This window comes from Lepisosteus platostomus, unplaced genomic scaffold (assembly GCF_059453375.1).
Source record: "Lepisosteus platostomus isolate fLepPlt1 unplaced genomic scaffold, fLepPlt1.hap1 Scaffold_59_H1, whole genome shotgun sequence".
Classification (NCBI taxonomy): domain Eukaryota; kingdom Metazoa; phylum Chordata; class Actinopteri; order Semionotiformes; family Lepisosteidae; genus Lepisosteus; species Lepisosteus platostomus.
Genome location: NW_028291675.1, coordinates 235,065 through 248,064, shown reverse-complemented (window position 1 = coordinate 248,064; position 13,000 = coordinate 235,065). Strand labels below are relative to the sequence as shown.

Here is a 13,000-nt window from a genome sequence, read left to right as displayed (position 1 = left end):
ACCAGAATCCAGTCTCCTTATTCACTCATTAGTTCTTACAGCACAGGTAAATCCCTGTGGGCTGGAGCCCAGCATAATCTTAGGCTTTTTTGGTCAACATTGGTCAACAGATTGGTCAACAACTGGGTAATAACTCTTAGAAAAATCTACACATTGTTCCCCTGCCTCAGCTGTGACGTTTTGCAGAACAATTCTAGCTGAAGTTGTAAAATTTCTCTTTGTTCCGTTCCTGCAAAACATCTTATTATGAACAAACAAACCACAATAATCATTTGCATCTAGGGGAATCACTCCCAAGGGTAACCCCCCTTAAAGCTATATTGTTCTACCCATCAGGTTCTGCCACTAGATAAGAGAACCTTTCCCATGAAATCATTTTTTGACCTTCATGATCCCTTCAGGGCGTACAATTAGCACAGAAGCAGCAGCTTTAGTCCACATGTTTTTCAAACAGGATATTAACGATATGATCATAACGAATAATACCAGACCCACAAATATGTATTGAACCAGAGACCCTCTCAATGTTCCTAGCACAGACTGTAGCCATGCACCAATGCCCCAATCGTCTGGATTATAATTATGATATATATTTTTCTTCATCATAGTGCTTTGCTAAGTCCTAGCAACCTACAATACTACAATAGAGAATTAGCAAATTCAACAATCCATTCGTCCAGCTAAATTCGTCCCCCCAGGAAGTTTCATTGATTGGCCCGTGATGATATCAAACAGGCTGTTACACAGTTCTGTTTGATCCAGCCCGCATCCCATGGTGTTCCTTCAGTCTGATGTCTAGCCGATCTTTCAGAGATCTGTTCCTTCATTCCACTGTTCCAGCAGACTGAGGGTGATCTCAGTCCATCTCACTCCGAACAATGCAGCCACAGCCTGACACACCTTCCCTGTGAAGTGTGTTCCTTGATCATAATACAAGGGGCAGGGCAGTGCCCACCGAGGGCTTATCTCTGTTATCAAGTGTTTGGTAGACACAGAGGCAGTGGCAGCAACCCACCGGGAAAACAGATTATAAGAGCCCAGGTTTCCCTTTACAATTTTCAATTTCCCAGGTTTGAAAGGTTCCTCAGGAGCAGGCCTTTTGAGCTGTTGCACCCGCACCTGAACTGTAGTTGAGTTCCTTTGATAAACATTACATCCACATTAGATACCACATAAGTGGTTACTGCTTCAAACCCAGTTCTCACCCAGTTTTGGGTAACCGGCACACCATTTGACTCCCACCTGGGTGTCCAACAGAGTGCATTTGTCGGGCTATAAAGGGCATTAGGCTGTGAGGGCATGCAGGGCGTCTGGTGTGCTGTCAGCTCCACACCCCATCATCCTGCAGCCCCATAATCTTTTCTAACCATGTCCATTTCTCTGCTTCACAGAGGTCTCAGACTACTGTTCTACAAGTATTGCTCACCTGACAGTTGCATCTGCAAAGTTGTTCCCTCGAGTTACTGGAAACATTTCTTTATTATGTGATTTACACATTACCACAGCTACTTCAGTCAGTAGCTGCAAAGCTTCTAATAGTTCAGAGATAAACCCAGCATTCTTAACTGGAGTCCCTGCCGTGTTGAGAAAATCCCTATTCCTCCACCACCATCCAAAATTGTGGCATGCACCAAATGTATATATAGAGTCTATATACATATGCAGCCATTCAAAACAAGCGGGGTATGCTGCGGTATAACACGGTGGGAGTGTCGCAGTATACCGCATCATACCGGACGCAAATTAGATTATGTTAATAGTATCCGGAATCACCTTGTAAAATCGCCAGGTGGAGCTAATAAAGGTTAACCTCTCCTGTACAGCATTTGAGCTGTCACCAGAAAACGTCAGTTTTGAATCCTGATCACTGCTGAGGGACAATCTTTATTCAATTAAGAATTTAAGGTGTATACTCTTTAGACTTTTAAATTTAAACAGTGTATTACAGCATGTTAATCATTAAACATTAAAAAGGCGGTATATTTTATAAAAGCAAGATTGTTCTGTTGGACAAAAGTACACAACCTACCACCTTTATCATAAATATTTTAAATATGCAGGAATATTTTATGCATCAAAGTCTTTACTGAAGATATTACTAAGAGTATTAATAATGAATGACCTTGGACAAGCTGTAAGCTCAAAGTATTACCCTGGTCCACATTCTTTGTAACCGTCTTTGTAAACGAAAAGAGTTTATTTTTTCATTGACAAAAAGTAACACCACAGCATTTAGTTGATCCGATCACGCAAGCCCAGGCCGCCTTCAAGGCCTCTGCCCTGCCGGTCGTGGTTGGCAATACACCTGGCCTTACAAACGAGCCAGTGGGGCCCGTTCAGCTCCGGGCTCATCGCCTGCGGCTCACGGCTTGCGAGCGTGCCCAATCCGTGCGATAACTCGGAAAACACCCGGCCACACTGTGCCGGAAACGACGCACTCTGGGAAGCCGCTATGCAGGCAAGGTCCCAAGATCCCCTGCGGCCGGACACTTCCCGCCCCCCAAAGAAAAGCACGCCAATCAGACGGCCGGAGACCGAGGACTCGCGGAGCAGACGACCACAATCACCATTACAAGAGCGATTGCGAACGTGCTTGTTTTCTCTCTTTGACCAACCCAGCTGCGACCCACCCGAAGGCAGGGAAGCACAAAAATTGCATGGAACTCATTCATGCTCCTCTCCACGGAAATCTTTAGTAAAAGGCGAAAGATTTGTACGAGATGAAAAGAAACCAGAGTGCATGGCTGATTAAGGCCATTTAAGGCCTTAATCTGGCAATTAAGGCCCACACCGATCCTGAGCCTCAGAACTCCGGGCGCAATTAAGGCCCAAACCAGTTCTGACCTTCAGAACTCCGGGCGCAATTAAGGCCCACACCAGTCCTGAACTTCACGGTAAGGGTCCAAAACCCGTTCAAAAACTCCACGCGCAATTAAGGCATAAACCAGCTTCGAACGCCTGTACACAATACCGCGGAACCCCTGCCAGACCAAATTCTGGGCTTACAGCAAACAACCCATTACATACACCGGTGTCTTCCCCGGGCCAGAGGAATTCAGAAACTCACGTTTACTCCGTCATCTCGGGCGATTCTCGCAGGGAGCAGAGATTTCCCAATCGGTCAGAGAGAGTCGGGACTTTTAAATAAAAGAGGAGTCCTTACCTCTTAGTTATGTGCGCGCTGACCATCTCTCCTGCCGATGGGAAGTTCTGCGCCTTCTGGAGCATCCGCCGACTACGCCAAATTTGTTGTAACAGAAGAAATAAGGTTCTTGATCCCGAGATGAAGTAAAACAGATGAGTTTATTGCATGCAAGGAACAATAAAGCCAAAGTCTTGTTTCCCGCAAGAAACAACAAAACCGAAGTATTGATCCCCGTACTGTTACAAACTTTTGGGTTATATAGTGTTTTCTTCTCCGTTTCTGACGTCACTCGGTCTGATGGTAAAGAGGGGGGTTCATGGTATTTGGCCAGTTTACGATGTTCTGGACAAATGGTCAGTTTAACATTACACCCAGGGGGGTTCCTAGCTTGCATCTGCAATCCTTATCAGTTAACCCCCCTTTCCTGCCATAAACCCCAGTTTGTGACTTGAAAGTCTAAACCCCCTACAGAAAGGATTAAATTCAAACCCCCGTCTCCACATCTTTCTTCAGTATCTTAATAAAGTGAAGGAGCTGCCCCTTCGCCAAGGCGGTGTGGGGCAGAATGGACAACATAATGCAACTCCTGGAAACGAATGCGGTGCTCAGCTACCAGTACATTCTGCTGGGGCTGGCACCTACCGGACTGGACAGGGGGACGCAGTTCCTGATGTGGCTGCTGCTGTCCCTCACAAAGAAAGGCCTGTGGGACGCGAGAAACAATCTCATCCGGCACAACAACAAGTGGGGAGCGAGGGAGCTGGAAGAGAGGATCCTGGCGGACCTCAGGAGGAGGATGAAGCGCGACGTTGCTAAATGGGGTTTCCCCACGGCAAAGGAGCACTGGAAAGGCCTATGGACCCTGTACAGGGATTAATGGTTTACAGCAAGCGGTAGGGTTTGGAGGGACTCTCATAATAGCGCAAATCCGCCCACCCTTGCAAGGATTGATAACGGACAATCACCGCCGTTCCGCCGATGTTTTAATTTTGTGGAGTGTTATCGTGTGAGACGTTTCCCTTTGAGATGTGTTTTTTTTCGGAATAAAGTATATTTTATAAGAAAAAAAAAAGATTGTACCATAAAGATTTCCATGGAGAGGACTATGGTTTCCTGCAGGACTATGCCGGTAGGAGGACCAGGTTCCACAACTTCAAGGGGCTGTGTCGAGGCGATCCACAGTACTGTCAGGACCAGCCCTGGCAGTTTTAGGATTCCCATTCTGGAACATAGATGAGGCACATGGTACAGTTCCACTATAATTTTGAATATATTTTCCTAGCAGGACCTACAGTACAGTACCTAACTACCTGCAGCTACAAAGGGGCACCCCCCTCTTTGATCGGGTTTGGACGTTTAACCCTATTCTGTGTTCTCCGGCGCCATTTGAGGTGGGCGATACAACCGGAGGTGGTTGCGATGCACCCACTTGTAGACCAGAGATTGCCTTCCCTTCTCAATCTGAATTCGATAAGCTACCGGTGATACCTACCTTATCGACAATCTCGTGGGGTCCTGTCCAACTGGGTAAGAACTTCCGGGCCACCCCTGTGGGTTTGGCAAATTGGAAGTACAGGACCTTGTCTCCTACTTGGAGTTCCTGGTTAACTGCCTTTCGGTCATAGTATGCTTTCCTACCCTCTGCACTCCTTCCCAGATTGTTCTGGGCAAAAGCAAAGGTTGCCTGCAGATGTGCTCGCAGGTCTGACACATACTGATGGGCCGTAGCAGCCCCCGTCGTGCTCAGGTCCTCCACCCCATAAAGACAGTGTAGGGGAAGAGTCATCTTCCGACCTGTCATCATCTCAAAAGGTGGGACCCCCGTAGAGCAATGGGGCTTACCTCGGATGGCCATCAGAACCAGGGGCAGCTTAATGTCTCAGTCCCTACTGCTGTTGGAGACAAACTTTTTGAGCATACTAACCACCGTTCGGTTTGCCCTTTCTGCCTGGCCCGAGGATTGAGGGTGGTAGGAGATATGCAACTGGGTCTTGACCCCAAGCATATTCCACAGGGTTGCCATTACTGTAGCTGTGAAATGGGTTCCCCGATCTGAGACCACGGTCAGGGGGAATCCCCATCGACTGAACACATGGTTCACCAACAGCACTGCAGTTGTCTCTGCCGTGTCGTTGGGTGCTGAGAGGCACTCAATCCATTTTGTGAATGCACACGTAACAGTGAGGAAATATTTGTTCCCTCTGGATGACCTCACCAGTGGCCCCACCCAATCCATTTGAAGATTGGACCAGGTGAATGTCATGCCCTTTTTCTGGAGTGGTGCACGGTGCAAGGGCCGTGATGGTTGGAACTGGCTACACGTCAGACACCCCTTTACATACGCGGCGATGTCTTGGCCCATGTGAGGCCAGAATGCCACCTGCTGGATAGTGTCGTATGTAGCCTTGATTCCCCGGTGACCCCCACAGGGTTCGTCATGAGCGTGTTGGATCATGACCCCCCGATGACAGTGGGGAACTACCCACTTTGGGACACCTTGTGCAACTGGTACACAAACCAACAACCCCTTTATAATTTTTAGGTTGTCTTTCACCTCTGCCAGCTCCTTCAGCTCCAGAGACTGGCTCAGCACCTGCTCCGAAAGAGGTTGACGCACTGGGTCAGCGATATGCTGATACATTTGCCCAATTGCTGGGTCCTGTTTCTGCATTTCCGCAAGATCGGTGTTAAAACCCTGTGACCCAAGCACTACAGATTGAGGGTCAGCTCCGACATCCTGTCTAGCCCTGCTTCGGGTAACCGCCTTGACCTCAGCCACGAATTCTGGGGGTAGCCATTCCTGCTGGAACTGCCAGGGTTCACCCTCTAAGGCGCCAGATTTGGCCAACCGGTCGGCCTCATCATTCCCGTCTTTGTCGGGTCCCTTCACCTGGGAGTGTCCCTTCACCTTCCTCCAGTAAACCATCATTCCAGCCTCGGTCGTGAGCTTGTCACTGGCCAGGAACAACTCTTTGTTCTTTACTTCCTTGCCCCGGGCATTTTTCATGCCGTTACCCTTCCAATACGGAACGTGAGACACGAAGCTATGTCGGGCGTAGTTCGAGTCACTACAGATGACAAACTGTTTAAGGCCATGTGTCAGGGCCTGCTGGAGGGTGATCAGCACCCCAGCTACTTCCGCATACTGACTAGTCTTTGGTCCTAGCTTATAGCGGGTCGGCCCACAGGGAGTATTGTCTTGCCAGACTACTCCTACCCCTGCTAGCACCTGCTGTTCGTGGCGAAAAGAGCAACCGTCAACATAGGCCATGGGTAAGCCCTGGCCCACGTTCTCATCGTAGTACCGATGATTGTTCGGTAGCTCAGCAGCGGGAATTGTTTCTGGAGCTTCCATGTCAGTGTCACAGCCGTGACACACTTGGCCCAAAGCCAGGCCCTGTCCCAGGTACATTTTCTTGCTCTGTGCATAACGTACCTCTATCTCATAGCCTTGTAGGGCCATCATTCATGCCACAATCCTGCTATTTGACACCCTGCCCGCTTTCAGTCTCTGGCTATGCAGGAATGTCACAGGTTGGTGGCAGGTTTCGATGATGATCTTTTGTCCCCCAACATAACTACGGAAGTGTTCTACCGACCAGACCGTAGACAACAGGGCCTTCTCGCAGTCCAAGAACTTTTGCTCCACTGGGCTCAGGGCTCGACTGGCATATGCCACCACCCTTCACTCTTGGTTATATTCCTGACTCAGAGCAGCCCCAAGGCAGTGCTCTGAGAACCCTGCTTCAAGGTAGAAGACCTTATTTTTGTCAGGGTAGGCCAAGCTCGGCGCACTACCGAGTCTGCGCTTCAGCTCCATCACAGCCTGTTCTGGGGAAGGCCCCCACTCAAAGGGCACGTCTTTCTGCAACAGCTTGTGGAGGGGCCTTGCTATTTCAGCGTAATCCTCAATGAACTGCTGGGAATAATTACATACTCCCAGAAAGCTGCGCAGTTCAGACAGGTTAGTGGGCGACTTCATATTCTGGATAGCTTGGACTCTGCTGGACTGTGGCTGTATGCCTTGGGCTCCAACCAACAGTCCCACGTACTCCACTTGGGTCCTACACCACTGTCCCTTAGCCAGGGACAGTTTGGCCCCTGCACAGGAGAGCTGGGTCAACACATGCCTGATCTCGGCCATGTGTTCTTCCCAGGTCTGACTCCTCATCAGAATATCGTCCACATAGACCAGGTTGCCCCTGGCGGCTGCATCACTCATGGCTTTGTGCAGAAATATGTTGAACTCCGCTGGGGAGTTGGAATACCCAAAGGGGCATCGATTCCAGGTGAACTGCCTGTTTCCAAAGGAAAAGGCCAGTTTGTACTGGTCTGTTGGTTCTACCTTAAGGGTCCAGAACCCATTGGCCACATCCACTGTGGTGAAATATTTCGCTGTTGTCACCTTGGATAACTCCTGATCTAGGTAGATCATTGGCCATCGTGACAAAGGAACCTGTTTATTCAGCTGCCGGTAGTCAATGGTCAGACGCCATTTACCATTGGGTTTCAGCACCGGCCACAGTGGGGAGTTATAAGTGGAGTTACACTCCCTTATGATCTGACGCTCTAGTAGAGCATCCAACGTCTGCTTTATGGACTCGTATGCCGTGAGGGGAATGCGATACTGCCTGACATAGGTTGGGCGGGCGCCAGGGGCCGTTGGAATGCGCACTGTGTTCAAATCCGTCACCCCGCAGTCATAGGCGTCCCGTGCAAACACTTCCCGGAAATCCTGGAAATTCTGACGCAGCTGCTGACGCTGGCTTTCCGTTTCCAGGGCATCTGCCTTGCCAACCTGTTCCTGTACCTGCTCTAGGAACCCCGCTTTTGACGGCATGGCGGTATCCCGGGTCGTACTCTCGGCTGAGTGGTCCATCGGAACACCTGCGTGTACTGTGTACACAACCATCTCATCCTTATCGCTAAGGTCCACCCTGCACACCTCCTGGTTGCAGAATCCCTCTATTGGCATAATTGCAATCATCCGCCGGGGGTAGGTGTAGTACACCTGCTCGGTTCCCCCCTCCCTGGCCAAGGGACCAGGGAGCTGCCCCAGTACTGGGATGGCTAGTTCGAAATCATAGAAACCATTGTCAATTACCAGTCCCATGTCAGTGCGAGCAGGGATTTTGACATCTTGTTTTGCTATGTTCTGCACCAACAGGCAGGTGGCTCGGCCATTCCGTTCCAGTCTGGGGGTACAACAGACTGCTAGGTTCAGTCTGATAAACTGAGCTGATGGTTGGAAGAAAACCATCTCAGCGTCCATTCTCTGTCCCTTCTTTAGGACAAGGCGTACTGGAAACCCTGCTGTTGACGCAGGAACGATCAGGTCCGATTCGTTTACTACCTGGCAGGCCTGAGGAATCGTCTGACCTGACCGAATGTTCTCGGGGTCACCGCTTAGAGAGTGGGCATCTGGGTCCACCCGTGTCCACAGCACACTGTTTACTGTGTCCAGCTGGGCGCCCAGTCGAACCAATAGGTACTTCCAATAGGAAGTAGTGAGCAAACTTCCTTTTTCCGATGGAGATGGAAGCTACACAGCTTCCTTTGCTCCAAATGGACCTATGAGATGGGGGTGCCCACCACAGAACCTGTGACTGCGTCACCAGGGTCACTTGACAGCTTGGCGACAGGTCCTCGAACAGACCTTCACTGATTATGGACTTCTCAGAGCTGAGGCTAAGAATTACATCATCAACCTGCACTTCTGCCACCTGGACCCCCTCCCACCACCATGGGGTGGTATTCCTGGACCCCCTGAGGTACCAGGGTGCACAGAAAGAACTCCCATTCATTACCGGACAGGGAGATCCACTCTTCTTCAGGGATGAAAAGGGGGTGTGCTTTACCTGGCGGGTCAAGCAGCTGCTTGGAGCACTGCTCCTGTAGTTGGGAGACCGTGGGAGTGCTGGCCTGGGCAGGACTTCCCTGTAGTTTTGGAAAGCAAGAAGAGACATTTATTCTCGTCCAGAGGAACCAGGAGGAACCTCCAACTCAGCTATAGTGTTCAGTGGGCACTGTGTGATCACAGCATAACCACTGAATCCCCCTTTTTGCTGTGCAACAGGCTTAGGGTTTTTGACCTGAGCCCACAATTTTCCACGCTGGCAGTCCACCAGAGGCTCCAGCCTGTCAAGCAGGTCTTGGCCAATGAGTAGTGGCTCTGTTTTAAACCTAGAGATGTAAACAGGATGCACCACGTTCATTGGCCCGAAGCTAAGTGCCACCCACACTCGGTGTGTGATCCTGGCATGATCCTGGGTATAGCTGGAAATATCTATCTTACACGGTTCTACCTTAAGTCTGATGCCTTTTCCTTTCGCTACTCGTTTGAGCTCGCTGAGTAGATCGGCTGACATCAAACTAATTTCAGCCCCAGTGTCAATCAGTGCTTCTCTATCTAAGACGTTTTCAAGAGAAACCTTGATATAAATACGCCTTGCTTTGCCTTTCTGGCTGAGATTCCCTAAGAATTGTTGGAAGCCTGCCTCTTCTTTGACTTCAGGGGCGGGGTCAGCGCCCAACTCAGAGTCACAGCCTTCTTCCAGGCAGGAACCCTCCCACCCAATCAGATAGACTGAGGGAGGGGCTTGGGACGGATCCCCGCCTCCTCCAGTGAGAAGGGGCGTGGTCCCCCTAAGCTCATTCACACTTCCGGCATTCGGTGCGGAAGGTTTACCCTGTCCTGATCTCTCAGGCAGGGCTTGTTCAAGCCTGGCCAGGCGGGCTGCAGTCGACTCCCTTCGTCCAGTCTTATGATAGACTCTGCCTGAGCCCTTGCCTTCCCCGTAGCGCTCACGGTGGCTCTGACGCTTAGTGCGGTCCTGCCTGCCTATTTTGCGCCGGGGCTTAGCGAGCTCAGGAACCTCAGCTGCCTCGAGCTGAGGCGAGTCGTCAACCCTGCTGGCTTTAGTGGCGAACACGGCCGTTTTAGCAGGTTTTCGCTCTGAGGAAGCAGAGACTTCAGCTCCCCAGGCTTTTTGAGCCAACCTTCTAATGTCAGCCATTTTCATCGCTTTTGCATCAGTGTGCATCACAATCATTTTCCTGACTGAGGGATGCAGATTAGCAATGAATAAACCTTTGAAATTCACATTCTCTTCGCAACCCTCTTCATTCCGCCCTGCAAAATAAGTGCGCCTAAGCCTCTGATAATAGTCGCGAGGGGCTTCAGCTTTTTCGTGCTTAATATGGTGCACAGCGGCCACGGCAGCTATGGGATCGATAAAAGCCGAAAATTCTCCGATCATTGCCTGACACAGCTCCTCAAAGCTATTACAGACCTCCGGTCCTTGTCTAGACATCCACGCAGGGCAGTCGTTGCTCCGAGGGGATCTACCAGCAGTCCGGCTGGCTGGTAGAAAGTCTCTATGCACAGAGTGGGACCGCGAGTCCTCACAAGTCACTCTTGTGCCTGGGAAGAAGCTGGTTCGTTCCCGGTCCAGCACTGCTTCTGAATAAGCTATTCAGGTTGTCTATGAGGGTCCAGCTGTAGGGTCCAACTGTCCAACACAAACACAATCTGTAGCGTTTAGCGTGACATAGTCTTGCAGGCATCGTGCTGTCTCACTGCAATACTATACCGCTGGAGGAAACAGTCCATCTGGCCATGAAACTCATTTGAACGTCTAGCTACAGCAACTAACAATATCATGATTTATTCAGGATTTGTGGAATCAGCACGTCCCGGAGACAGCTTCCGAAATCGTGAGCATTCTCTGGTGGTGTCCTGCAGGGCTTTTGCGGGTGTGTGTTGGTGGTATAGTGGTGAGCATAGCTGCCTTCCAAGCAGTTGACCTGGGTTCGATTCCCGGCCAACGCAGTGGCGATTGGTTTTAAATGCTGTCATGAGCCTTGGATTGTGAATAGCAAAGTGAAGCCTTTTGAAAGAGCCAAAGCACTGCAAAACGGAATTGAAGGAGAATCTTAAAGGGGATTCTGAGCGGTGTCTGCATACACGCAGTCCGATACGGGTGCTGAAAGCTTGAGCTACTCTCAATGTCATGCTGCCTTTCCCCGGAGTAAATCTGTTACATTGAAAGAATGCTTCTGGCAGGTTCAAAAAGGGACCCTTGTTAATTGGAGAAATCAATGATTTCGAATGAATTCTGTATGCGTTAAAAGACAGCTATACACAGAAAACATGCAGGACACTGCTCATGATGTCTCAGTGCGTTTTTCCAAGCCATCTGACAAAGCCCGCCCACTGAAAACTGCAGCAGATCGTGTAAAGACGTTCAACTTTGTAACTACTGCACGCACAGGAAGCAGAATAAATTCCTCTTTTCAAACTGTCAAAGGTTTGCTTTGCGAACGCTGCAGGACATCGCACAATCTCTTTTGAACGGGGACAAACCATTTCTTATGGGGCGCAGTAAGTACAGACGTTTAAAAAGCTCCACTCATGCCGACGATGCAGCATGAAGAAGCGCAACCTAACTTTTGACAGACAAAAGCCGGGCGCCGCTACGAGCAATATGAAATCAAACTGACAGCACACGGCGTTTCGCGCTAACTCAAAAGTGATCTCGACAGACGCTGTTCTCTGCATAACGCTGAAAGAGCTAAAGAGCGTTTCTGTTGAGACGTAACAAGCTCGTTTCTTTCTACCATGATGTCACCATGACCAAATCTGTCTTTAAACACCTTGCTCAGTCTCTGACGAGACTATCAAAAATTGCTTTCGCCGATTGTATTGCAAACCGGCGGAAGCGGGGTATTGGGAAAAGTTTTCAACTAGCAATAATCGCGCCTCGGCTAAACCTCACAGGCTACGATACTGCCACTGCGCAAAGCTGACGGTTGCCAGGCAACCGCGGGGATCCTATGGAAATCGTTATCGATCGTCTCATGGCATGTCGTTGCGGTAACGCTTCATATTTGTCGTCTTCTTCTTCTTCTAGCTTGAGGTTTTGAAGAATTTCATGACAGACAAGGGCTCCGTTGGGAACAAAGGGCGTTGTGAGAAAACCGTTGCTTATTTTCAGCAGCAGAAATACAACCCTTTAAATACAAGATGACAGAACAATGACGAAGGGCGTGCCGGGAGGAACTCATGCACTACAGAGGAAAGGGGGCGGGCACGTACAGTTCACATTCAAGCCACAAGTACTCTTCTCGGATGTTACACAAACAAATCCTAACGTCTTGAAAGCATTGCAGCATGTTTGTGTCCCACTTCCCGTGGCTGCAGGACGACTGACACGAACGGACAAACACAATCTGTGGCGTTTAGCGTGACATAGTCTTGCAGGCATCGTGCTGTCTCACTGCAATACTATACCGCTGGAGGAAACAGCCCGGGTTCGATGAGCCTTGGAATGTGACTAGGAAAGTGAAGCCTTTTGAAAGAGGTAAAACACTGCTCAAAGGAACTGAGGGAGAATCTTACAGGGGATTCTGAGCGGTGTCTAAATAAATAAATTCTTCAGTGTCTGCGGATGGCATTTTGCAGCTGGAAACAGATGTCGACGCTTTTTGAACAGAGCACCAAAAAAGCGTCTTTTTTGAAGGTACAGGTATTGAGCATTGGTGGTTCAGTGGAAGAATTCTTGCCTGCCAAGTAAGAGGCTCGGGTTCGATTCCTGGCCAATGCAGTGGCTTTTGCATGCTCACCACTATACCACCAACACACGCCCACAGGATCCCAGCAGGACACCACCAGAGAATGCTCACGATTTCGGAAGCTGTCTCCGGGATGTTCTGATTCCACACATCCTGAATAAATCATGATATTGTTAGTTGCTGTAGCTAGACGTTCAAATGAGTTTCATGGCCAGATGGACTGTTTCCTCCAGTGGTATAGTATTGCAGTGAGACAGCACGATGCCTGCAAGACTATGTCAC

At 49.6% G+C, this 13,000-nt stretch overlaps 3 non-coding genes across 3 annotated transcripts; 1 reads left to right on the top strand and 2 right to left on the bottom strand.

The window, feature by feature from the left end:
* Window positions 1-2,626: 2,626 nt before the first annotated feature.
* Window positions 2,627-2,740, bottom strand: LOC148632805 (U5 spliceosomal RNA). Its single transcript, XR_015934217.1, has one exon. It is a non-coding gene; the product is annotated as a U5 spliceosomal RNA (small nuclear RNA).
* An 8,164-nt stretch (window positions 2,741-10,904) lies between these two features.
* Window positions 10,905-10,976, top strand: trnag-ucc (transfer RNA glycine (anticodon UCC)). The gene has a single exon. It is a non-coding gene; the product is annotated as a tRNA-Gly (tRNA).
* An 833-nt stretch (window positions 10,977-11,809) lies between these two features.
* Window positions 11,810-11,951, bottom strand: LOC148632803 (U4 spliceosomal RNA). Its single transcript, XR_015934171.1, has one exon. It is a non-coding gene; the product is annotated as a U4 spliceosomal RNA (small nuclear RNA).
* Between the last annotated feature and the right edge of the window lie 1,049 nt (window positions 11,952-13,000).